This window comes from Marmota flaviventris, chromosome 15, assembly GCF_047511675.1.
Source record: "Marmota flaviventris isolate mMarFla1 chromosome 15, mMarFla1.hap1, whole genome shotgun sequence".
Classification (NCBI taxonomy): Eukaryota; Metazoa; Chordata; class Mammalia; order Rodentia; family Sciuridae; genus Marmota; species Marmota flaviventris.
The window spans coordinates 76,457,402-76,478,532 of record NC_092512.1 but is presented as its reverse complement, the minus strand read 5'-3'; the positions used below and the strand labels follow the sequence as shown (position 1 = coordinate 76,478,532).

Below are 21,131 nucleotides of genomic sequence, written 5' to 3'. Positions count from 1 at the left end.
TCTTCCCCAAAATTCATATGTTGAACACCTCAGAATGTGACAAGTGGGACCATATTTGGAGACAGGGCCCTTAAGGAAAGATTAAATGAGGCTGTTGAGGTGGGCCCTCATCCAACTTGACTGGTGTTCCTATATGAAGAACATATAAAGGGATACACCAAGGGACCAACCGGAGTGTGAGCATACAGAGAAAAGACCTAGGAGGTCACATCTGCAAGCCAAGCATTGAGGCCTCAGAGGAAACCCACCCTGCTGACACCTTGATCATGGACTCTACTCTCCACAATTGTGACAAAACAAATATGTGCTATTGGAGTCACTTGGTCTTGGCATTTTATTATGGCAGTGATAGCAAACTAATACAGCACATACAACATGTTCTTTTGAGTCATTAATAATAATAATAATAATTTATTATTATTATTATTATTATTTTGGTACCAGGGATTGAACTCAGGGACATTCGACCACTGAGCCACATCCCCAGCCCTATTTTTGTATCTTATTAGAGACAGGGTCTCACTGAGTTGCTAAGTGCCTTGCGATTGCTGAAGCTGGCTTTGAACTTACGATCCTCTTGCCTTAGCCTCCCAAGCTGCTGAAATTAAGTCATAAATTCTTAAGAGTGTAATGGATCCTGAGAGCAAGGTCTTTGAGAACCACTAAGATAGACAAAGCCCCTGGTGTCCAAAATATTACACCAGTTCATACTCCACCACTATTATGTGGGTATTCACATTGTTCTACACTCTTAGCATAATCTGGGATTATCAGTCTTTTTAGTTTAAACCGTCATCATTTTTGTTTGTTTGTTTTGGTGGTGCTGGGGATCGAACCCAGGGTCTTGTACATGTGAGGCCAGCACTCTACCAACTGAGCTATATCCCCAGCCCTAAACCATTGCCATTTTAATCCATATTTTTCCAATTACCTACTAGGTTGAGCACATGGTCATCTGCTTATTGACTAATTTGTCAATGCCCATCAAATACTTTGCCTGTTTTCCTACTGGCTTTATTTTTCTTACCTATTTAGATTTTTAGTTTACAGGAATGTAGCATATGTTTTATAAAGAACTAGAAGAGAGGGGTAGATCTGATCTGATCATTACACATTACATGCATCAGATTATCACTCTCTACCCCATAAATATGTATAATTACTATGTGTCAGATAAAAAAGATATCTTCTCCACTCTTCTTAGTCCTTAGCACTTCTATTTTAATTAGTTTCTCAAGTTATGTACATATGCTGATACAATTTCGATAGGCATTGCCTTTGAGCTGTGGAATATTTGGGAGAAGAATGGTGTTTTTAGAGTAAAGCACAGTTTTCCAATCCATAAATGCAATATACCTATCCATTTGCTTATGCATTTTCCTGAGTAATGTTTATGACTTTCTGTGACTATACTTTATATATTTCTGTTAGAAATATAGTTACTTGATATGATGTATTAAAAAATGCTTTGCAGCTCTTTTACTGACTTAGAGGAATATAATAGTTTTTGACTATTGACCTTGTATCCAGCAAACTCATTTGTATTTTATTTTATTTTTTTGGTACTGGGGATTGAACCTAGAGTGCTTAACCACTGAACCACATCCCCAGCCCTTTGGAAAAATATTTTATTAGAGGCAGGGTTTCGCTGAGTCACTAAGTTTCTGAGACTGGCTTTGAACTTGCCACCCTCCTGCCTCTGCCTCCTGAGCTGCTGGGATTACAGGCGTGCACCACCATCGCTGGCCTCATTTGCATTTTTTAAGAATTTTTTTATTGTAAAAATCCCAAACATCAACAAAAGTAAGCAGAAGTATGTAACAGAGTACTACTTACCCCCAGTCTTAGCAGTCATTAAATCATACACTCTTGTTTCTTTTCTATCCTTATCTGCTTTTCTTTTCCAAAACATACAGATGTTGAGGAAGTGCATTCCTAATATCCCATTATTTCATTTGTATCTATGTTGGTATTAATCGAACTTACTAATTCTAAAAGTGTATATTGAAATCCTTTTGAATTTTTTTAAATACAAAATCCTTGTTGAATAGGATTTGTTTTCCTTACTTCTTAGTGCGCATGTATTTTACTTACTGCTTTTCTTACCTTGCCATTCAGATGCAACCAGCAGTGTTGAATAGAAGTGGTGCTAGTAGACATTCTCCCATCACTCCATTCCTGAAGGTAAGGGGTCAACTTTTCCCCATTATGTATAATGTTTGCAGTAGGATTTTTTAAGTACCCTTTGGTGGGTAAAGGAAGTTCTTCTCTATTTTTAGTCTGTGAGTAGTTTTGTTTTGTTTTTCCAAAGAATGGTTGTTGAAAAATACTAAGATTAAAAAAACAAGCCAGGCTTGGTGGTGCCTGTCAGTAATCCTGGCTGAGGCAGGAGGATTGCAAGTTCAAAACCAGCCTTGGCATTTTAGCAAAACTCTCTATCAAAATAAAAAATGAAAAACATGAGGGTTGAGGATGTAGCTCAATGGTAGAGCACCACTGGATTCAATCCTAGTACTCAAAAAAAAAAAAAAAAAAAAAAGATACTGAACTCTCTGTATGTACTGAGATATTCACATGATTTTTCTCTTAATTCATTGAGTAATTCAGTGATTAATTGACTAATTGATATTGAATTTTCAACAAAACTTGCACTAATGAAATATACTCAGTTAATATGTAAAGTATTACTACATTTTTCTATATTGCTGGTATCAGCATATTAATATTTGGTTTAGAAAGTTATGAATGAGATGAGTCCATACTTTTCCTTTATTATAATATCCCTGTCATTTTTTGGAATGAAATTATATCAGCCACCTAAAAAAAGCCCTGAAGGAGCAGAAGAGTTTATGTTTAGAAGAACTTTTCAAGATAGGAAACAGCTCAAGGCAAAAAGTTTTCATCTCTTTCGGAAATAATGACTAGTGCATAAATGAAAGGTTTGGTTGGTGTTTTTCATATCAAACCATAAGAGTCAGTAGCACGCTGTCCCCTTAGCCCATGGAGCCGGCCTCTCAGGAATGTCACAAAATCTTGAGAAAACAAATGTGAAAAATTCCCAATGCAGTCATCCTGGATCTCATTTGAGAGTTCAGGTCGGATGATAATGACGTATTGACTGTGTCATTACTGTCAATTGAACCCTCCAGGAACATATACACACATTGGAAATTTCAGCATAATTTAGTATTTTTTCTCTTTCAGCCAGGACTGGATACAGATCTATGAGACACCTCCATATTGGTTCTTTTATTTTTACAAAGAAATTGTAGTGAAATATGCATATATAAAATTTAACTACTTCGCCATTGTTAAGTGTACAGGACATTGGCATTAAGCACCTTCACGTTGCTGTGCAACCATTGCCACCATCCTTCTCCAGAACCTGATCATTTTCCCTAACTGAAACTGTCCCCAGCCAAGTACTAAGTCTCCATTCCTCCTCCCTGCCCCCTGGCAACCACCATCCTACTTTCTGTCTCTGTGGATTTGACTTCTCTTGGTATCTCATACAAGTGAACTCCTGCAACATGTGTCCTTTTGTGATTGGTGGATTTAGTTCACTTAGCATAACATTTTTGAAGTTCAACCCTGTTGTAGCCTGGGTCAGAATTCCCTTCCTTTTTAAAGCTGAATGATATTCCAGCATAAGCATCTACCACCTTTGGTCTCTCTACTCATCCTTTGATGACATTTGGGTTGTTTCCACCTTTTGGCTAAAGATGTACAAATATCTTTTCGAGTCTCTGCTTTCATTAGGTGTATATAAATATTGATTCTTGCAGTCCAGAAAAATGACACTTTCAGTTTAATTCACTGTAGTATTTAATTGAGCACTTTTGCATCAAGTTGAGTCAAGAGGAAGATGCCATTGAAAACTAGGGCAGAGTCTGACTTGTGGAGTGCTTATAATTTTTTACAAAGGAGCATTATTCAAAATAAATAATAATATCTCATATCATTGCTTTGATATATATGCCAGTAGTGTTCATTAATGACTTTCTAACATATCATCGAGGCCCCATGACTGTTCATTCTGAATTTTTGTCTTTCTAATATAGCTAAAAAAATAAAAGTAGGAACTACAGAGACTGGTGAGGGTGAATGTGGTTTGCTTGCTTAATCACTGTGCTATTCAAAGCCACATACAGGTTGAGCATCCCTACTCTAAAAATCCCAAACCTGAAATGCTCCAAAATCTGAAACTTATTGAACATCATTATTACATCCCAAGTGGAAAATTTCATACCATGACCTTTGTTTCATGCACAAAACTCTTTAAAATATTGTATAAAAATTCCTTTATCCCATGCGTATTGTGTATGAAACTTAAATAAACTTGAGACCTGGGGGGTCATCCCAAAGATATACCATGATGCAAATAGTATAGAGTCTGAAAAAAATCCCAAATCCTAGATACTTGTAGTCCTAAGCATTTCAGGTGAGGTACACTCAGTCTGCACTTTCTTCTCTATGAAAGGGGCTAGATATTTCTGGTGTCATCCTGGGGTTTGGAGAGGGCCTCTTCCTGGTTGTCCCTATACATGGACACAGGAGGCCCCGCGCTTCTGAGTTGAGGACATGCTCCTGTCCTCAGCAGGGCTGGCTCGGGGTGGGGAGACCAGCCGTTTTCAGTATCAGTCCTCCACAAGGGTTGTTATTTTTCCTGTCATGTTTGTTGGGGTCCAACTCAAGTTTGTTTTTATTGCAGAAAGGCAGGAAGGCCAATTTGGAACACACACAACTCACATGTCATCGACGATGACTTGGCCCAGAGCTTGGCTCTGGCTCCCTGACAGTTAAAAGGCACAGGGTGGGTGAGCCCAGCATCCAGTACTGAGGAACAAGGAAAAGGAGGGAGAATGAGATTCTTATCTGCCCCGGGCCTCGCCCCAGCCCCTGCCATTCTTTCCCCCTTCTCACAACCTCCCTCAGGGGACTTCTGGCTTCAGCTTGCAGCTTGGAGAGCCCCAGTGCCCAGGGGCCGCCTCCTCTCTCTGTCCCCGTCTTCCTCCTACTGAATGTGTGAGGAAGCATCCCACCCTACAGAGGGGAAAAGCCTGGATCAGCAAAGATCCTTGCCACAGCCTTGTGGAGGCAAAGGCAGGAAGAGGGAGAAAGAGCATTTTCCAGTTTGAGCCCAAGACAATTGTATGGTTATTTGAGAAAAGCTTTGTGTTTTCCCACCCAGACTCTGGAATAGTGTTGGGAGTCATCAGATAGAAGTTTTCACCAGCCTCTTGGATTTACATGTGGATACTTCAGGAATGCTTTCTAGTCTTATGTAAAGACACCAGACACCCTGAAGACTGACCCACAGCCTCACATCTTCATGAAGAATTATTCAAGTCTCAGGGAAACTTGATTGGATAAAACTTACAATTGGAAAAAAAAAGTATGTTTACATAAAAACATTTCAAAAATATGTTTTTGTGTTCTCAATAACAAAGACTTCCTTTGTTTATCCGTTAACAAATATTTTAGGGAGTCTGAATTACTTTGGGAGATTTTATTCCTCAAAGCACCAGTTTTCTCTCTGGTAAAATGACTAACGATGGGGCGTGCATTGTAGGATTTTGAAAGGATTCAGAAAGAAGAGTTCCTAACACCTAGTGTTCTCCCCCAAAATGATAGCTGGCTTGTGATTCCTGGGCGCTCATTGCTTTTCTTTTTTTGATGGTACTGGGAATGAAATCCAGGATCTTGCACATGCCATCTCTGAGCTACATTCCCAGATCCTTTTATTTTATTTTGAGACAGGGTCTTGTTGAAGTCACCCTGATGGCTTTGAAAGTGTGTTCCTGCTGCCTCAGCCTCCTGAGTAGCTGGGATTATAAATGTGCCATTATGCCAGGCTGTCTCATCACTTCTTGTTAAAAAAAAAAATTATGGTGGTTGTAGTTATATTAGTTATATATTTTTTCTTTTTCCTTGTCTTTTCTTTCTTTCTTCTTCTTCTTCTTTTTTTTTTTTTTCAGTGCTAGGAATTAGACCCAGGGTCTTATTCATTCAAAGCAAATTCTGTACCACTGAGCTACACCTCTAGTGCCCTGTAATTCTAGTTAGAAAAGAAGCATGAAGCTATCTGTAAAAAGTTACACTTTATCTGGGGGTATAAGATGAGTTCATTAAATATTCAGGAACATTTGTTGAATGAACAAATATTTTTATGGTTTTTCTGCTTTACATATATATATTTTTTCTCTTAACTACACAATAGGGCAGAAACCCTATTTTCTTCCATTTCCTTAAGATAAAATGCAACTTCCAGGCAAGATGCTTGTAGTGAGTTTCCTTTAAGGTGGATTCAATGTGATCCCTGTGGTCCTTTAACATATCTCATTTGATTGTCAAATGATGTCATTTGATTATCTCTTCACAGATCACATTTCCAAGAATGCTGCAGCAATAGCTCCCATCTCACAGGCTTTTTTTGCAATGTGGCCTTGTCACAAGAGGTATTGTCTCTTTCTATTACCTCCATCCTAGGGCTGGCCTTCTGATTGCTTTTGCTGCTGTAAAGCAGTGTAAGAGAATTGTGCTCTGGGACTTTAAGCCCAGGAGTGACAAAGGGCCCATGGTTTCTTCTATTCTTGGAGGTGCTGAGTCACCCTGTAAGCAATCTGGCTGCTGGAAAGACCACGTGGAGGGGCCACCTGTGGAGGGAGGGGTCCTGCAACTGTAAAGAGAAGTTCTGCTGTTCCTTGTTCCAGTTGAGCCCCAGCCCTCGCTAACATGCAAAGAAATGTGTCCACGTGACATGACCCCTGACAGGACCAGCTGTCACAGCATGCCACCCAGCCCAGGTTCCAGAATCATGAGCAAATGAATGGATATTGCTTTAAGTTATTAAATTTGGAGGCATTTTGCTGATCAGCAATAGACAATGAAAACATCAGGGCTTGCTGCCTGAGGAGGCGTCCTGGGAGCCAGTGTCCCTTTGACCTGCCACAGCCACACTTCTGGATGTCTGTGACTTCTGCACCGCCGTCCAGCCCTCAAAAAATAAGACTTCATGCCCCCATAGTAAACCAATTCTTCCTTCTTTGGTTCCTGCAATTGAACCCAGTGGTGCTAATCACTGAGCCACATTCCAACCCTTAGAGACAGTCTGGCTAAATTGTCCAGGCTCGCCTACACTTGCTGCAGTCCTCTCTGGGGATTACAGGCTTGAGCACCATGCCCACCCTGGCCTCAGCTACTTCTTCACATGAAAATAAGACTAGCATATTGAATGAGAGGGTTGGGAGTGGGGGGTAGAGAACCCTGGTCTCTTGGATCCTACTGGGCTCCCTCATTAGACAGGACAGACAGGGGTGAAATGGGAATCTGGTTTCCCCTAGAGGCATTCTTACTGGGTACCCAGCTGTGGCCCTCTAACTCTAGCCTATTTTCAATATGCCTAATTTCTAGCAGCCAGTGGTTTAGGCATTCATTTTCCAATTGGGGAAATGTCTAATCTTAACCCTTCAGCTACAGAGGGAATTCAGAGTTTTTACAGACTTTCAGTGTTACCTGGGTTCCCTGTGCTTTGATCCCTGTTTCCAAAGGCCTCCAAGGGAGACTGGGAGTGTGGGGAACTGCCAGAGGCTTAGCCATTGCTGAGATCTGCTTGGGAAGGTGGCTTTCTGCACTGGACATCCTCCAACCTGGGCCAAGTAGTTGGCATTGCAGGCAGGAGCTACAACCCAGCTGAACATTGTCTTTAATAAACTGTTTTCTTGAAATAAATAAATAAATAAATAAAACATCAGGGCTGGGGGTGTAGCTGAGGGGTAGAGCACTTGCCTAGGACCTGCAAAGTCCCAGGGTTTGAACCCGGCACTGCCAAACGCCAAGACAAAAACACTAATAAAACACCAGGTAAACTAATGTTGAGCTATTTTTAATTGTTCAATGTGAATGATGTGAAATATTTTTTTATTCATATATCTTTATGAGTAGAAGTTTGTGAAGATATTTATGTTATACTTGACAATTTGGTAAGTATTATGTTTTTGTAGGTTTTCTCATCTTTTTTTTTGGATTTTATCTTTCCATCTCTTTTTCCTGGTTATTTTGCAATATAATGCAAGTGATTTTCAAAGAGTTAGTCTCAATTGATCATAAATAAATACTGTCCATTTTGAGAGTTTTTAATGATTGTTTCCTTTCCTTAAATTATTCAGGATCTTTAGTAACTTTTCACTCCCTCAAGGATGAAATTGCTTTGTAATTCTTCCTCAGAAGTTGGAAGTGGACTTGACCTATTAGCATGCTAGACACACTCTACCACAGACCTGCATCCTGGGCACCTTCTATTGCTTCTCTCCCTCTTTCATAACATAAATACCATTGTCTTTTATTATCTCTATTTCTTTCTCCTTTTCTCTATGCACTTCTAAAAAGCCCCATCTTTGTTTTTCTTTGGAAGGCAAATTGATTCTGGGTGAGATAAAAGTCTTGGAGGAAATGAATTGGTTTTAAATCAAAACAGAGAGCGCTGTGTTTTTGCTAATTTGGCAAACTTTGTAAATACGACAAAGATGGTAGACTAATTCTACAGACGATGCAAACATTTCCGAATGTAGACTGGCCTTGATTACAGAATGTGTCTCTAGAGACAAAGAGAAAATATGGGTCCAGTCATGGAAACGAAATCCATGCAGCTATTGCAACTAGAGAGATTTAATTCAGTAAATTAGTTACAGGAGCATTAGAAGGCAGAAAGAAAAACCGGTCATGCTGAAATGACCTAGATATTAGGAGCTACAGCAAGCAGCCATTGCCCTCATGGCTTGGGGAGCAGAAGGGAAGAGGTGGTGTTGCCAGAACTTTGGAAAGAAGAGAAGGGGTTCCCTGTGCCTGAACATTGCATCCCTGAGGCAGACGTCATGCAGCTAGTGCTTGGTTAGAAGAGGGGTGCTTCTGGCTGGACAGCATCTGTTCCTGGGAGTGCCAAGGGAATTTGGAGTTGCAGTTTCCCCTGGTGCCAGGCATTCAATAAGAGCTAGAAACACAGAGTAAGCCTTTCTGCTCTCTCTTTATCTTCCAGTTTCTCTTCTACTCTCACTGGGAGAAAACTATGAAAAGGGGCTGGGGATGTGGCTCAAGTGGTAGTGCGCTCACTTGGCATGCGTGCGGCCCGGGTTCGATCCCCAGCACCACATACCAACCACATACCAACAAAGATGTTGTGTCTGCCGAGAACTGAAAAATAAATATTAAAAAAAATTCTCTCTCTCTCTCCCTCTCTCTCTCTCTCTCTTAAAAAAATTATAAAAAAAAGAAAAGCTAGCTGGTGAGGGAATATGGGGGATATAGTCAACCAGGACCCAGTCAGCCCTGGAGTCGCTGAGCAGTGTGATGATTTCTCAAAAATTAAACAAAATTACCACAAACTATGGACTGAATGTTTGTCTCCTTCAAATTCACATGGTGAAGCTAAATCCCTAATGTAGTGGTACATGGAGGGGGGCCTTTGGGAGATAGCTAAGTCATGAGGGCAGTGTCCTCCTAAACTGATGAGTACCCTTATGCAATTAGTCCCCTTTTAAGACGCCCATGGGAAGATACAACCAGAAAGTGGAAATCTCCAAACAGGAGGAGTGCCCTCATCAGATATGGAATCTTCTTGCACCAAGTTTCTGTTGTTCAAGCCACCCAGTCTATGGTACCATGATATGGAATCTCAAATAGAATAAGACAACATATGATCCAGAAATGCTACTTCTGGGTACCTAACTCCCCAAAATTGAAAGCAGGAACTCCAACAGATATTTGTATACCTATGTTCATAGCAACATTATTCACAATAGTGGTAAGGCAGAAACAACCCACGTGTCCATCAAGAGGTGAATATATTTTTAAAAATCATGTATATAAACACAGAGACATGCACATTTATGTATCCACATACTTACACACCATGCAACATTAATTAGCCTTAAAAAGGGAGGGAATTCTGTCATATGTTACAGTATGCATGAACCATGAAGATGTTATGCTAAGTGAAATAAATGAGTCACAAAAGTACAAATACTATATAATTCCACTTATATAATATGCCCAGAATCGTAGAGAAAAAATATTTTCAGCTGCTAGGGACTGAAGGGAACGGGGATGTGAGCAAATTTAATGGGCACAGAATTTCAGTTTGGAAAGATGAAAATTCTGGAAATGGGTGATGATTGCATGACATCATGAATATACCTAAATGTCACTGAACTAAACACTCAGAGTTGGTTAAAATGACAAGTTTACCATATGTATCACTTTACCACAATTAAACAAAAAGGGATTACAGGGCTCACCATTTGGGGTGGAAGAGCTACAGTGTGCTGTGCTGCTAAACCAGGACAGTAAGTAGGTTAGGTAGATTCATTGCATTTTTTTTAAAAAAATGTTTTCCTGTACTGGGTATTAAACCCAGGACATTGGGCATGCTAGACAGGTGCTCTAAACTGAGCTATATCCCCAGCCCTCATTGCATTTTTTTGCTTAGGTGTTTTCTATTTATGATGGGCTTCTTGGGATGTAACCCCATCACAAGTCAAAGAGCACCTGTATCAGAGCAGACGGTGCTCAGGACTCAGTAGGGAAGTCATATTGGAGAGAGGCAGGGAGAGTATGCCAGGGTGGTGCTATTTTTAAGAAAGTATGAGGGAAGCCCTCCCTGAGTGACAGTCTGGCAAAGCATGTGTTAAGTGGAAGAGCACCCAGCAGAAGGAGAGTTGGGCATGTCTGCCCCTGGGCATCTGAGGAAACCCTAAGAGGGAGCCCTTGGTGAGGAGGCCTTCAGGGACCTGCTCTTAGCAAACAGCCTCTCTGAGAAGCCTGGGAAATGACAGAGCTGGTCCCCTCCCTGCCCACTGGTTTTGCATGTGAAAAAAATATTTGACCCTTGACTTTCTGAATCTGTCTTATTTCACTTATCCCAATGTTTTCTAATTTCATCCATTTACCAGCAAATGTCATAATTTCATTCTTCTTTATGGCTGAGTAAAACTCCATTGTGTATATATATATACCACATTTTCTTTAACCTTTCATCTCCGGATGGGCACCTGGGCTAATTTCATAACTTGACTATTGTGAATTATGCTGCTATAAACATTGATGTGCCTGTATTACTATAGTATGCTGATTTCAGTTCTTTAGGACAAGTACCAAGGAGTGGAATAGCTGGGTCACACAATGTTTCCATTCCTAGTCTCCAACTGATTTCTATAGCGATTGTACTAATTTACAGTCTCAGCAACAGTTGCAGGCATCAACTTCCTTAATAAGACTTCTGAAGCTCAAGAAATAAAGCCAATAATCAACAAATGGGATGCCATCAAATCAAACAGCTTTTGCACAGCAAAGGAAACAAGAACATGAAGAGAAGACCTACAGAATGAGGAAAAATATTTGTTAGCTACTCTAGCTAGGAAATATCTAGAACATATAAAGAACTCAAAAGCCAAATAACTCAATCAATAAAGGGGCAAATAAACTAAACACATTTCCAAAAGAAGAAATACAAAGGGTCACCAATTATGTGAAAAAACGTTTTCAACATCCTTGTTATCAGGGAAATGCAAATCAAACTAGGCTGAGATTTCCTCTTACCTCAGTTACAATGGCAGCCATCATGAATACAAATAATAATAAATGCTGATGGGATGGGGAATGAGAAAAGAACATTTACACATCTTGCTGGGTTTCTGTTGCAGTTTTGCAAACACCATTCTCAGCCAGGTGCCAAAATAAACTGTTACAGTGCTAGCAGGAATTTGGTTAACCTTCTCAAATCAACCTGCATTCAGCAGCCAGGGGGCCCACCCCACACCCCCTAAAAGTAGCTGTCCTGCTGTTCTTCATGGGGATGGGGGTAGGAAAGAAAGAAATCAGGAAACAAAGATCTCTGAGAAAATCTACAAAAGAATATCAACTCCATGCCCTGAAGTGTTTTTCACAGACAAATGATAGCCCCCACTTCTTGAAATTTTGATATTGAATTGAATAAGCACAAACGTAGACTAAATATGTGATTGTCTCATCCTGATTAACAACCTAAGAGACTTCACAATAGGTCCCACCTAGTGAGAAGGACCGAGGTGTGCTTAGTCTTGCTTTGCTGTAGACCCTAGTATTTTGAGAAATGTTCAATTCGTGCAAGAAAAATAACTTGAAGGCGAAGTGCTTTCTGATAGTGCTTAAAACATTCTTCCAAAATATACAGATTTAATGAAAAGAGGAAAAATTTAGAGATGATAACACCATCATTGAAAAACAAAGCCTGTTTCTAGGGAAGCAGCAATATTTACATTTTCAATAGAAACAGAACATTACAGGGAACCTCTAGAATTCCAATCCTTGAACTTCAGAGTCAAGAGTTAAGTAAATTACATTATTTTTGTAGATTTAACAAATTAATTCAGGAATCTGTTCTTGGCAAAGTTATGCATTCAGGAATAATAGGTTTTCGCAGCTCAGAATCTTGAATTTCCTTAATTACTTTTCTACAAAAAATAATCTTTTTATTATTAAATTAAGAAAGATGTTCGTGCTTCCTAAAATTCCAGTAAGCACAGATAAACAAAAACCCAAGAAAAGATTGGTAGCCTCGTTCCTTTACCAAGTAGGTCATTCATGTACCTGAGACAATTTAAATTATCATGTTGGCATTTGTACTTTGAAAAAACATTTTTTTTTCTGAGAAAGTTCTGCTTTGCCAAGTGGGGTAGAAACATTAATCTTGTCTGAAAAGAGGTCTTTCTTTCTCAAGGAATTATGCATCCTGCGCACGTTTCCCTGCCAGGACTCTGCACTCTCCTGGTTTCTAGGCTAACTGTAATGCTTCTGGCTATACTCATCCACATGATCAACACGGGGAGTCCTTGCCATGACAAAGCTTGTAGTTTAGACAAGGAAAGAGGAAGCTGAAATACACTCCACCATGAAGAAGAAGAACAGTTGTGTAATAGAAGTGTAGCTTTTTTGGAAGACGAATTTTTCAGATGAGACTTGAGAGAAGTCAGAACCAACCAGACCCAGAGCAAAGGTGAATGAGCCCAGAGCATCCTGCATACCCCACATTGCAGGCATGTTGGTTTTTAATTGCCCTTGACCTTTCAACACTGAACCTGGAAGTTCAGACTTTACCCTAAGTATGTTGAGGAACTATGAAAGGGTTTTGAGCAGGGGAATGGTTACTGGATTTAGTTTTGGGGAAATTACTATGACCAAAGAGTAGAGTGGGGGCTGGGAGAGGTGCTAGGGTGAGACAATGACACCAGGAAGGGGGCCCCCCAGTGAGTTTTGGAAAGTGGAAAGAGAGACTGATGCAAGACACATTCAGAGGTAGAAAGGAAAGAAAGAACTTTGTTTGTGGTGCCTGGAGATAAGCCAAGCATGTCTCTCTCAAGGGAGGACACTGCAGTGGGGAAGGTTGCCAGCCATTGCAGACCACCCCTCCAAGGGCCCACTCATCCCAGGCCTGAGGAGGAGCCACAATGACCCACTGATCTAGGGACAACTTCACAGGTTGGAGCAGTTCCCCAGTTGCCTGTGGACTTGGCAAGTTCTTACTGCCTCTGTGTCACAGTTCAACTTCACTCTCTTCACAGTACTGCGTTGACCTCCTCCCACCTCCAGGAGGCATCCCCAGGGTGAGTGTCCCTTATATGAGACCAGAAGTGTTCCACATTTGGAGGTTTTTTTTCTTTTTCTTCAGATTTTGGAATGTTTGCCTATGAGATACTTTGGGGACAGTACCCAAGTATAAACACCAAGTTTATTTATGCTTCATTCACATGGTTGTCGGAAAGTGATCTTATGCAACATTTTTAGTGTGCCTGAGTTTTGACTGCAATCCATCACATGAGGTCACATGTGGAATTTCAAAAAGTTTGGGATTTGGAGCATGGCAGACTTTGGATTTTCAGATTAGGGATGCTCCACCTGTACTTTGGTAGCAACTTGGTAACACATGTAGTTCTTTCTACACTCCCCTGGCATTTTGTAATGATACCATTCTGAAACACACCCAGTTTCTTAAATGTATTTTGCTTTTTTACCTCTAAGTCTTTTTACATGGTATTATTTCCTCGCCCCACCCCCTGCTTTTTTCTACCTAAGACTAGACTAGCAAGCAATGCCACCTTCTGGGCCACTCTCATAAAGTTGGAATAACTCAAGGAAAAGGAGAGAGAGTCTGTTAGAGGCTTGAGGGTAAGGTTATGTCTGGAGTACTCCACCCCCAAACAATAGCAATTTGCATCTCAGCTAATGGTTGGCTCTTGCCTATCTTTTACCATTAGAACTACTAGCAAAGAGATATTGTACGGAAAGTCTGGTTAAAACAAGAGAAAGAATTTTTGAAGGATTAACTTGCTTTCATCTTTTTACCTTTTAAATAGGGAAACAGTGTCACACATTAAATTAAAGGGAGGTGACTAATTCTTAGAGACTTTGAAGTTTTTTCTTTGCAAACAGTTGAATTTTTTTGAGCCCTGTCCTTCCAAAGTAAAAGCACTTTGAGCAAAAGATTTCCTCTCACTATTCCTTGCCATTTATGAATTCACAGAAGTTAGTGAAAAATTGGCCTGGGAGGAAGTGGGGGTAAATCAACCCCTCTAGAATATAAATAAATGAGGAGGAGCTCCTGTGTATGAAGTGTGATCTTGGAATGATTAGAAAGCCTTCTGCACTTTGGAAGCATCAAAATATGAAGATAAGGATACGGCTAACAGGGAAAAAAACCCAAATAACAATATGACCTCAAGATAAGCTGCATCTTGGGGCTGGGATTGTGGCTCAGCGGTGGAGCACTCGCCTAGCACAGGCGGGACCCGGGTTTGATCCTCAGCACCCCATAAAAATAAAGGCATTGTGGACTGGGGATGTGGCTCAAGCAGTAGCGCCCTTGCCTGGCATGCACAGGGCACTGGGTTTGATCCTCAGCACCACATAAAAATAAAATAAAGATGTTGTATCTGCTGAAAACTAAAAAATAAATATTAAAAAAAAATTCTCTCTCTCTCAAAAATAAATAAATAAATAAATAAAGGCATTGTGTTGTGTCCATCTACACCATATATATATATATATATATATATATATATATATATATATATAAATATAAATAAAGATAGCTGCATCTTGATTCTACTTAAGTTCAGCCCAAGGCATCTGATAATGGGGCTTTCTGTATTTCAGTCTCTGAAAATACAAGGATCAAAATCATGCATAAAATGTTTCAAGATGGCCAAAATTTATGTCTTATGTAAGTTATCAGTTTTGTTGGCCACCCTACCTCCAGAGTACATTTCAGTTAAGAGGGCTGTCATGAGCAGCGCTATTAATAATTACTCAAAGTCCCAAAGTCGGATTGTCTTTGAATGTAAGCATGTATTCCATTACACCAGTCATCAAACACAAACAATGCAAAAAGTGTTAGATGTGCTGGAGCACCCCACTAGCATTCAGTGCACATTAGTTAAACACTATGAGCAAATCACTCTTGTGATTGTGTGTGCAACAGAGCTCCCTTCTGCCTGCTCCTGCTACTGACTCACCACTGTTCTCTGTTGTTGAGGAACAAGTCCATCAGGAGGCTGCACCACAGCCATGGAAAGATACATTTGTGACTCCGTGGGACCAGAGGTGGATTCATTGAATTAGAATTACCCTCACCAGTTGCAACCTGAAATCACTGGAGAAAGTGTGTGCTGACTTGATCAGAGCCGCAAAGGAAAAGAATCTCTAAGTGGAAGGACCCTTTTGCACACCAACCAAGACTTTGGGAATCACTAGAAGAAAAACACTTGTAGTGAAGGTTGCAAGACATGGGCTCATGTCCAGATGAGAATCAACAAGCCACTCATTGACTTGCACAGTCCTTTTAAGATTGTTAAGCAGATAACTTCCATCACTAGTGAGCCAGGAATGGAGATGGAATTCACCATTGCAGATGCCTAAGTCAACTGCTTTGATAAATTGATTATCAGTTGTTAAAAAAAAAAGTGTTCAGACACATCAAGTAATCTGTTAATTTAATATTCCTAAGGAAGTTCCTCTGCATTCTACTCTAATCTCAACCATCTGTCCTTCCTGCCCAAGGATTCTCCTCTCCTATCTTTTGGGCTAGATATCTTGTTCCTAAAACCAGTATTTCCCTCTTTCTTGGTTTATATATTCACAAGCTTTTAAAATAGCTTTCTGAGGAAAAAAAGTACCTGGGAAATAAAATTTGAAGGTCTAAAAATATTCTTATTCATACTTGATTTATAAAATGGTTGTATACAGAATTTTCCCTTTCAACTCTTTTTTAAAAAAAGATTTACTTTTTAGTTGTAGTTGGACCCAATACCTTTATTTTATTTATTTATTTTTATGTGGTGTTGAGGATCCAACCCAGGGCCTCGAACATGCTAGGCGAGCCCTCTTCTGCTGAGCCACAACCCCAGCCCCCTTTTCAATTCTAATGGGGACTGTTAGGTCCGAGGCAGCGACTTGGTGGCGACTTAGTGGCAACTTAGAACAAAGCAGCCCGCGCTTATGGGGGGGTCTCTTTTTCCTGCTGAGGAGAGGATAAGCCACCTGAAAACTTAAAGTCTCAAGTAATTAGTGAAGAAGAGAACACAAATAGTCAGAAATATATTTACATAAAGCAGAGCCCCTGACGGATCTAGTCCACATGGGAGCTGAAACTAGACAAAGGAAAGATGGCTCTGGTGGTTTATTTAAGGAGATACATCAAAATCAGGGATAAAGTTTCAGGGATGAGTCTTGCTTCCTGATGTCTTGCAGACAGCAGGTTAATTGGCATCTTGGCAGGTCACACCCATCTCAAGTGCTCTGTGGGATCTTTGGCAGAGCTTGAGGGGAAAGTTAATTTGCATCAGTCAATCCTGTGGGGGTGCCAGGGGAAGTTCAATGCCAGACTTATCTCTCCATTAGGCTACACTGTGCAACACAGTCCACAACAGCCCACCAACGGCTCTTAACACAATTCCGACAGTATGTTGGGATATCTGAGGCCATTCTCATCACGAATCTTTGTTAGGGATGTTTGTGGTTTTCCTCTGGAAGTATACATCATCTTTTCCTTGTTCATAGTTTCTTCCTATGTGTATTCTTTTTTCTTTTTTTCACGCTACCTGTTTATGTTTCATGCTTACAATATCTTATCTTAGTTAATATAATAGGCTTTATTACTTTCTCTTTCTTTTTTCTGGAAATATTGTCCTCTGACAGTCTCTTGTTTCTTCCAAGTTGCTTTTTTTTTTCTTTTTCTTTTGCCCCCTCACTCACTCTCTCTCTTATTCTTTAGTGATAGTATAGTATAGTAATAATATAGTAATATTATTAAAATAGTTAAAAGATGGAATGAAAAATAAAAAGGGATAGGAAGCCCTGATACCCGAACTTCTTGTTGTGAAGTGATAGGTTTGGGTAGATGAGTTGAACAACCTCAAATATAAAGTGTTTTCGGTGTTTTTTTAAAATTTTTTTATTAGTTGCTCAAAACATTACAATTATCTTGACATATCATACATTTGATTCAAATGGGGTACAGATTGCAGGATCACATTGGTTATACAGCCACGTTTATACATAGGGCCATACTAGTGTCTATTGTATTGTGCTGCCCTTCTATCTCCCCCTCCCCTCCCTGTTTTAGGTGTTTTATCCTGGTAAGGTCATATTCTCTGAAGAAGACTCTTATTTCCTGCCTGGAAGGTGAAGTCTGCTAGCCAGGATTCTGGAAACACAGTGGAGGAAGAAGAACCAGGCCTCAGCAACCTTGTGAGGTTGTAATCCCATCACCATGCCTAAAATGGCTCAGGAGTAGCCAACTTGCTTAGCTCTCTTTAGGGAAAAAGACTCTAGTTTTTTTGTTTGGGTTGGGGAGGGCAACTGGTAATCTGATAGTTTCTTATGCAAACTATTAACCAATCCTATATATTTAGGTCATTCTTTTATCCCCATTTTCAGAGGCAAATATTGCATTTATGGAGGCTTAGAAGCATTCATATTCATCAGTTTGATTCTTAGCTATCTCTGCAGGATTATGTAAGAATTATGCTGGTTCATTTTGGCTTCAGCTCTGCTTTCTAGCTCCAAAGTCATTGTTCTTATCTTCTTTTTGTCTTCTCCTTTTTGTATATTTCTGCCTTAAAATCTATTTCTGTCACTTTACTGAGATTTTGGTAGAAATATTCAGTGAGTACTTTCATTCGGTAGATGCATGGATTCCACTTGCTCTCCTTGCCACTAATTTTCTCTGTTTTTATTGTTGTTAATATTATTTTATTCTCTCTCTCTCTCTCTCTCTCTATATATATATATATTTATACATACATATATATATTATTGTAGCAGCTAGTGGCACTTAACCATTGAGCGACAAGCGACGTCCTTAGCACCCCTATCCATTTTTTTTTTTTGCATTTTATTTAGAGACAGGGTCTCACTGAGTTGCTTAGGACCTTGCTCAATTGCTGAGGCTGACTTTGAACTTGCCATCTTCCTTCTTCAGCCTCCCAAGCTGCTGGGATTACAGGCATGCGCTACCACACTTGGCCTCTCTTGGCATCTTGACTCTCATTCTTTTACTTGTGGATCTCATCCCTTAAACAGTTCGAGAGAGTTTGCTTGAGCATACACATTTTCTTTTCTTCAAGGAGAACACGTCAACTGTGTATAAATACAAATACATAAAATATAAAAATAAAGCCAATGCAAATGGAAGCATTTGAGTTACAACTCACAGAGACCAACCAAAATGAACTGGCACCTGAATGGAGAGTTAATCTATAGAATGAATTCTTAGTGTTCATGTAAGACTCTTTCTGTCCCTTCCCCTGAAATGGAGCAGGTGTCACCCACTGCTTAGCTACTTTCTGCTTATTTTTCAGTATAAAGTTGTATTTAAAATGTGGATAAACACCCATGCTGATCTTATATGTCTCTTTCTCATAGTGTAACTTCTCTCGTTTTTCTCGCCTAGCAAAAAATTTGTTTCTTTGATCTCTTCCTGCCATCTAGGCAGTGCAATTAGAACTGCTACTTAATGTCCTTTGCTCTGGTTTATGTTCCTTGATGGTGACAGATTGTTCTGTTTGTGATCTACATCTAATCTGTATTTCTGCCAAATTCCAATCTTGTTTTTCCCATTGAGCAGTGGACCGGCGTTTCAAGTGAAGTAAATCAAAGAAAAATACGATTCACAGACGAAAAGTCCTCTCTTAAAAATGGCCATTTTTGGAGGAAAGAGAATTGTATTAATTTGACCTTTTCTATCACATAACATGATGACAAATGCTGGAAGGAACTTCAGAAATTCTAGCTGAATTGATCAGTGACCTGTAGGCTTTGTTCCTGGGGGAAACTCTACCCTGTTTTTTTCCTCCCTTTACCTCTCCTCCTCCTCCTCCTCTCCTCCTTCCACTGCTGGGGCTCTTCCATGGTTTCTCCAGAAGCACATTTCACCTCTCAGTGGCTGCCTCCTGTCCTTTCTCTTCCTCCCCTGCCCCCTTGTGTCTTCTCTCCTCCACTGGGTACCTGAGTCCTGAGTACCTGCATTAATCCAAGGTACTCAGTACCTGAATACTGAGTACCTGCATTAATCCAAGGTACTCAGTACCTGAGTACTGAGTACCTTCAGTACCTGAGTACTGAGTACCTGCATTAATCCAAGGTTTCCTTTGAGTTTTCTCTGTGCCCCTAAATTCTCTACTCCAGACTCCACTTTTTCCGATCAATCCACAAAGTCCTTTTTTTCTAGGTGAGGATCCATCTCCTACTTATGATCGCCTGTTCTTAGCTTTTACTGGAACATTTGTCCTGCCAGACCCACAAGTTGTACAGAGAGAAGTTAGAACAGTTTATCTAGGTTTGGTTATTGTTAAATGCCCTTGGTCTCCTTAGGCAGGATTGAGAGGAGGAAGTCCATCAATGAGCAGGTGGCCTTGAGCAGGAGTGACCTACGCAACTGTTTATTTTCTTTGTGTTTGGGTGTCATCATGATTTCAGTGTATAACAGTAGGCTGATTGAGTTACTCTAAATATCACCAAAATCTATAAAAATATACTTTAGAGGGAAAAAAGAGGGATCTTTAAAGGCAGAAGGATTGAAGATACTGAGTCCTACTGTGGCTTTTCCCCCTTTTTATCTTTTTGTGCTGCTGGGGATTGAGGAGCACTCACTCTGCCTCTGAACTACATCCCAGCCCTTTTTATGAGGCAGGGCCTCAAAAAATTGACCAGGCTGACTTTGCCTGGTTGAGATCCTCCTTCATCAGCCTCCTGAATACCTTGAATTACAGGTGTGTGCCACTGTGCCAGGCTAAATCATGGCAGTTTTTTAGTAGGCTATTTTCAAATTAACTAGAAGTAGGACCATAGCTCAGGCCTATGGACTTTTTGGTCAGTGCTTTTAAATTTTTTTTATTTTTAATATATTTATTTATTTTAATTTATATATGACAGCAGAATGCATCACAATTCTTATTACATATATAGAGCTCAATTTTTCATATCTCTGGTTGTATACATAGTATATTCACACCAATTCGTGTCTTCATACATGTACTTTGGATAATAATGATTGTCACATTCAACCATCATTAATTACCCCATGCCCTCTCCCTTCCCCTCCCACCCCTCTGCCCTACCTATCTAGAGTTCGGCTATTCCTCCCATGCTCCCCCTCCCTATCCCACTATGAATCAGCCTCCTTATATCAAAGAAAACATTCAGCATTTGTTTTTTTGGGATTGGCTAACTTCACTTAGCATTATCTTCTCCAATTGCATCCATTTACCTGCAAATGCCATGATTTTATTCTCTTTTATTGCTGAGTAATATTCCATTGTGTATATATGCCACAAATGTGGTCAGTGCTTTTCTATTTCAAGCTCATTAATGTAAATAAATATTAGGGATTGTTTCATTAAGTTCAATCTATTTAAAATCTGTGAATTAGTTGGATCACTTTTTTAAAATTTTGTTTAGCTTTTTAGCGTGCAGAACTTAGCTCACTCACAACAACCACAAAGTACAATGACTAATGTGCTCATTGCTTGAACTTCCTTGAGCCCTTTTGTCATCCTTCTTCCATTACTTTTTTTTCCCCCTCTCAGGCCTCCAAAGTTGACAGC

At 39.9% G+C, this 21,131-nt stretch overlaps 1 pseudogene; it reads left to right on the top strand.

Moving 5' to 3' along the window:
• LOC114090600 (small ribosomal subunit protein uS10-like) overlaps positions 1-15,945 on the top strand; it is a 78,480-nt pseudogene extending 62,535 nt beyond the window's left edge.
• Positions 15,946-21,131: the final 5,186 nt, after the last annotated feature.